Raw genomic sequence first — 6,637 nt, forward strand, 5'->3', positions numbered from 1 at the left:
GGTATTTCAGAAGTTACTGATTTGGTAACAAAACTTTTGGTTTTTTTATCACTTCTCTCGTTTTTTTCCTGGCAATCAAGCTTTTCTGATAATCTTAGTACTTCATTTTGCTTCTTTTCAGGTAATGATTTTTTTTTGTTTATCACACTCTTCTCTTTGCTGCAGGTTTCAGTAAACTTAGACTGTGCTGCCATGTTTCATGCTCCATGCATCAGAAATAGTCTGTGCTAAGTAGGCTGTTTTTTTTAGTGAACCATATACAGTGATGTTCCAACTGCAGTTATCATTCTAGCCTTGTGCAAACAGAGTAAAGACGTGGTGTCTCCTATAAATTCTTCCTTCTTACAGAACTATGGGAGAGGTACAGCATGCTGAATTTACATTTTTAAATATTGCTTGGCAAAACTATTTTCTAAGCATAACATTGCAGTTTATGTTAAAAAAATATACAAGATAGTTTTTAAAATTGTTGTGCCAGATTCCCAGCTGATGTAAACTGATTTAGCTCTCCCAGAATGGAGTCCACCAGTTGAAGATGTGGTCCAATTTTGTGGATTTAGTAAAAATTGTGGTAAGTATCAGAATGGACAATATCTGTCTGTTGAGTCAAGTCTTTAAAAGGCAGGGTGTTTACTGTAATTGCTTTTGAAGCTCTAACCCTCCTCTTTCAACAAAAACAAAATTGGTGTAAGGCAGGTCAAACAACCTATTATTTGCAAATCTCCCAAGCAGTGACTGTGTGACTATGGATATAATGATAGTTCTATATGAATATCTAAATATTAATGCTGTCATGTTGCTGGGTGGAAGCAGACATAGATTTATGAAATGCATTATTAGTTTTAGAAGACAGAATGAATAGACAGCACACAGAGAAGTATGACATTATCCTAATCTCCATGTAGCTATGAATGCATAATTCTTTCTGACAGCCTTTGAACTGTATAGATGTTAGCAGGAAGAATTGAAAAATTCAGGTGTATGATATATAGAGGCTAATAGGCAGTGGGTTGGATCTCATTGAAGAGAGTCAAATAAGTTATGAACATGACTCAGTTAGCATAACCATTTTGGGCAGTTCTGAATGTGCCTTCTTCCCAGATAGCCCAGTTGTTTCTTTAATATAATTTCTATTACAAGCCAGGTTTACAAGTGCTGAGAGTTCTGCTGATCTCGACTCTTTTCTAAATTTTCTTGGGCTACATGACCTACCTTATCCAATGGGTCTCTGGACCCATCTACATGAGATGCTAAGTAGGGCTGTGCAAAGCTTTGGATCATGATTCAGATTCAGAGATAATTTGGATGATTTGGGGCCAAATCTATAAATCCGAATCAAATCACTAGAAGCTTTAGGCTTTCCGAATCTATTCGGAGCTTCTGAATCGATTTGGAAAAGATTCGGAAAAGATTCTCAGCTTCCCAGAACCCCCTGCACATATCTCCTTGAAACATGGCAAGCTTTGTGGCCTCAGCAAGTGCTACTATCCCTGCAATTTTCACCTCGCTGTGGCTTAACACACACATGTGACATGAGTTTTGCTTTCAGGATTTGAGGTGCAGTTTCCCAGAAATCCCTGCACCAAGTGCCTTGTAGCTTGGCAGGTTTCATGCCCTCAGCAGTGGCTACCATCCCTGAAAATTTCATCTGAATCATCCAAAAACAAACAAAGTTATAGATATTTCATTGATTCCCCATTATACCCTATGGCCGAATCTCCAAATCGCCAAATCTTTTCCGAAACATTTCTGAATCGATTCAGCCGAATTGAATTATAAAAGTGGTTTGGATCTCCAGATGGAATCAGCTGAATCTGAATCAGCTGAATTCAAATCTGAATCGAATACTTTCCTATTTGCACAGGTCTAATGCTAAGTGTGCAGTAGCCTAACAACACTATGCAGTACCATGCTGGGCAAAAAACATGCTAATATGCTACTGCGCAGTAGTTTTAGGCTATTGTACAGTTATTGTCACTAAAACCCTGCGTGCTGGAGCTACTGGGCAGCAGTAGTTATCCAAGTACTAAACTTAATGTAAAGTAACTTTGGTGCCCTAATGAATATGTAGACATGTGCCCTGAACTCTAGTACATGCTTTGGAGTCCTGTCCCTGGATTGCTCCTGATTCACCTGCTCTTCACATACTACATCTATGATGCCCTGCAGTTTATCTCCATAAACTACCTCAAAGGGAAAACAGCTCATTGATATTTGAGGGACCTCCCAGATAGTGAAAAACAAAAGGGGTGTCAACTAGTCCCATTTCCTAGGATCTCCCTGTATACAGGTTCTCAGCATTTCTTTCAAAGTCCTGTTGAATTGCTCAACATCTGTCTGTGAGTGACACAATAAATGTTAGGAGATGCCTTGGCTTGAGGGTATTACATATGGCCTTTAATGTGCCTGACATAAAATTGGTCCTCTGATCTGTTAGAATTTCCTAGGGTATTTCCACCCTGGAGATCCACTTAATCAGTTATGCAATTTTAGGAGCTGTAAGTGATTTCATTGGGACTGTCTCTGGAAATTGTGTGGCATAGTTGGTGAAAACTAAAACAAACTGATGCCCCTCTGTGTTCTTAGAGAAGAGCCTCTTGGTGTCCAGTGCTACCCTCTCAAAGTACAATCGGCAACAGGAATAATGGGACTTGCTGAGGTAAGATATCAGATACCTGTTGGCACTTGGAGCATGCTTGCCAAAACTTCTCATTTTGTTAATGTAACTCTGGCCAATAAACCCTATTTACAAACTGAGCCTCAGTTTTATCCTGTCCAAGGTGTCTACCCATCAGAAGGGTATGTGCCATTCGCAGCAGCATAAGTCTGTACCTTTGAGGCACCAAGTCTCATGCTAACTCTTCTCCTTCCATCTGTCTCCATTCCATTCAATCTAATAAATCTTTTCTTACCTCAAAATGAGGATAGGTGTTCATCAGCTCTTGGCGTAGGACGTTTTTCTTACTTTTGACTAGGCCACTCTTGTACATGTTCTGGAACGTATCTTCTTGAATCTGCTCTTCCTGGAACTGTGCATCTCTGATGATTTATTCTAAGTTGATCACCTCCTGCTGTTCTTCCTCAGCCACTGAATCAGACATGTCATCCTTTGCTCCCAGATGCCTCTATCCCTAACTATCCTCCATTGGGGCTTTTCTGTTCCAGAACTTGTTCTACTACCTCATGGAAATGAGGCCAGTCCCATCTCAGCAGCACTGGGCATGGCAACTTCTTGGCCAGCCTTACTGGTATCTCTTCTGTTCATCCCATAAAAGTTAACATGAGTCTTCTTTTCTGATTGGTAAAAGTTTCCCTGTGCATGCACAGCATACTAACTGGGGTATCTTCTTTAGCCAGCTGAGAGGTCACCAGTTCTGTCTTTAATGCTATTTGAGCACACCCTGTATCTATGATGGTGAGTATGATTAGGGTTCCCAACTTGTCATCAACCATCAGTTTTGGTGCCGTGGATGCCCCCTGCTGGTATCTGAAGCTGTAGTCCATTTGGTCTTCACAGGTATTTTCCATCTGTCATTCCCTTGGGCTTCAGCCTGTTTCTTCCCATGCCCTCCATTCTCCTGGGGCTTCTGGACAATTCCTTGTGATATGTCCTGGTAACCCATATCTGTAACAGACCTCCTCCCTAGGTCTGGTCCTTAGGGTCATCTGAGAGGATCTCTTGTAGCTTTCTGTCTTCTTTACTGGGAAGATGTTACACTCCCTTCATCCCCCTGGAGCTGGGTTTGCCTGCCACTTTTCTGTCTAAAAGAGTCTCCTTCAGCTGAGGGGGGATCTAGTGGCCGTTTACAAACTAGTCAGAGGGGACCAGCAGGCACTGGGAGGGTCCCTGTTCCCCTGAGCACTGCCAGGAGTGACAAGAAATATTGGTTACAAGCTTACAGAGGGTAGATTCAGACTAGACATCAGGAGGCACTACTTCACTGTTAGGGTGGCTAGGATCTGGAACCAACTTCCAAGCAAAGTGGTGCTGGCTTCTACCCTGGGGGTCTTTAAGAGGAAGCTAGATGATCACCTTGCTGGGGTCATTTGACCCCAGTACTCTTTCCTGCCGTGGCAGGGGTTTGGACTTGATGATCTGCTCAGGTCTCTTCTGACCCTACCAACTATGAAACTATGTTGTGGAATTTCAACAGTGTTTCAGCCATAGACTATAAAGGGAATCACAAAACTGCATATAAGTTTCTTACCTGATTTGGATGAAACTTGCAGGGATGCTAGCTCCTTATGAGGCCATGAAGCCTGCCAAATTTCAAGGAGATAGGAGCAGTCCTCCCCGCACCCCCTCCTCTCCTCCTCTTAGTTTCTCTTTCCCTGCAGGCCTGCCTACGAAATAGCTCCGAAACAGTTCAAAACAGTCCGAAACATCCAAAACATTTAGGAAATATCCAAAATGTTTTGGATGGCTCATTTAGTTTTGGAACCGTTTTGGAGCCTTGTGTTTTGTTTTGGATTCAATGTTTCGGCTGCTGAAAAGTCTGAATCCGAAACACAACATCCGCCAAAATTTCATACACCCCTAATACTTAATAATAAACAAAGCAAGAAAAAATACTGTGGCTCACCATGCATGCTGACACACTATTCCATGTGGCCTCTACCTCCTGTCTTTTCAGTGTTGCCCAGCTGCTCCATGTTTGTCTCTGTCTATGCCATTTGCAGTGCGCCTCAGCTCCATGCTTTCCTGATGCTCTGGTTCACATCTTCACATGGATATTTGTAGCCCTCTCCTACTTGGAGCTGTGTGTTCCCCTCTCTGGGGGCACCCAAGAGCCCAGCCCCATGTTTTCTTTTTCCCAAAAGCTCAGTGGCCCAATAAAGTTCTGTCATGGGAACATATGACTCCAGGGACTCTGCATCATGGTTCTCCACCAGGTGTTTCTCTTCAATGATCCCAGCTCAGCCTCCCTGTCCAACCTGCACCTACTGAGTCCCAGGATCCAGCCTGAGAATTAACCGACACAGGTAAACTCTCTGCAGATGGAACAGATAAGTATTGGGGCATCCTGTTACACAGATCTATGTAAAAATGCTCAAAGGGCACTGTTTAGGCCTACCAATATTTAATTAGTAAGAATGATTTAGAGTGGTAAGTTTTGAAAAGGAAATGGGGTAGGTAGCAATCATAGATGCATGAAATCTGAAAAAAGAAATGTTTGTATTGAATAACAGGAAATTTTCCAGGCATAAAATTAACTCATAGAATAGTAATTCCTCACTAACACTAGAGTGGTAAAACATTTATGTAGAAGGCAGTGTAGACATGCATCTCATAGACTAAATAACATATAGAGTATGAATTTTTATAAACTTGAGTTCTCTTGAATTCATGAAACCTTGTACTCTCTTTCTATATATATATAACTTATTTAATTAGTCTATAAGGGCACATGAACTTGTTTGTGGTACCCAGTCTACAATCATATGACTAACTTTAATCTGTGGCATCATAGAGCATGTCTGGTTTGTGCAGATGTTATGGAATAGGAAGCCATACCAGGAACCTGATCTAAGAAAGTTGGGGCAGGGGGAGAGGTGGGTGGGTTCGGGGGGTAGGGATTGGTTCCTGGGATCAGGGCGTTATTGGGTCCATAGGGGGTTGTCTTTATAGAGCTGGGAGTAAAAATAGCTTGGTCATGGTGGCAGGGAGGAAAAAGAGGCAGCCCTGGGGCTGTGGTGAGTAGCTCAGCTTTCCCAGTCCTGGGGCTGTGCTCCAAATGTATACAGATATTCATTAGATTGCACTAACCTGTTCCCAGTCTAACTTAGGTCCCTCTTCATGTCACCTAAATTGGATTGGACTGGTCTTTTTTTGCCCAGTCTAACCTCCCTGAACATCTGTTGTGACCAGCACTTAGCTTGACCTAACCCTAGTTAGGTTGATGGAAGTGTAACTTCTGCATGTACTCTAAGATGTGTCTCTGCTAGGGCTATGCAAAGCTTTGGTACCTGATTTGATTCAGCCTGATTCAGTGGCTGAATCTCTGAATCCGAATCAAATCAGGAGACCCTTTAATCTCTCCGAATCGAATTGGAACCCTCTGACTCTATTTGGAGAGATTTGGTGATTCGGACATAGACACGGCTTTAAATGTTTTTTCTACATACCTCTAGGTAGCAGGCAGCTCATGAACGCTGTCATGCTGGGGCACATGGAGTGCATCACAGAAGCATTGGGAGTTCCCCAGCATGCTCAGCAGCAGACCTGGAAGCGGACCAAAAGCACTTCCGGTCCACTTCTGGGTCTGCAGGGGAGCACTCTGGGGGCTCCCCATGCTCCCCTAGCTCGGCAACTGGTGCCTCCTGGGTCTGGGGGGGGGTACCCAGGGCCCCCCCCAGGGCCGATCACTGACCCAGAGGGGCCCACCCATGTTCTCTCCGGTGGATCTGGAAGTGAACCAGAAGTACATCCAGTCCACTTTTGAGTTCATTGCTGAGCATGTGGAAGGACCCCTGCACTCCTGTGGGATGCTCCATGCACCCCAGCATCGCAGCAAGCACAAGCTGTGCTGGTACCTCGAGGTATGTAGAAAAAACATTGAAAGCTGTGTCTATGTCCAAATCACTGATTCTCTGAATCAGCATCAAATCTTCACATTTGGATTCGACTGAATTGGAT

General features: G+C 43.3%; 1 long non-coding RNA gene across 1 annotated transcript in view; it reads left to right on the top strand.

Moving 5' to 3' along the window:
- Positions 1–5,008, top strand: part of LOC109287082 — a 32,033-nt gene extending 27,025 nt beyond the window's left edge. The window contains exons 2-3 of the long non-coding RNA XR_002094761.1: positions 2,587–2,659; positions 4,822–5,008. This is a non-coding gene — a long non-coding RNA (uncharacterized LOC109287082). The remainder of the gene's footprint in view (positions 1–2,586; positions 2,660–4,821) is intronic.
- The last annotated feature ends 1,629 nt before the right edge of the window (positions 5,009–6,637 follow it).

The sequence above is a fragment of the Gavialis gangeticus genome, unplaced genomic scaffold (genome assembly GCF_001723915.1).
Source record: "Gavialis gangeticus isolate Ggan-Ray unplaced genomic scaffold, GavGan_comp1, whole genome shotgun sequence".
Taxonomy (NCBI): Eukaryota; Metazoa; Chordata; order Crocodylia; family Gavialidae; genus Gavialis; species Gavialis gangeticus.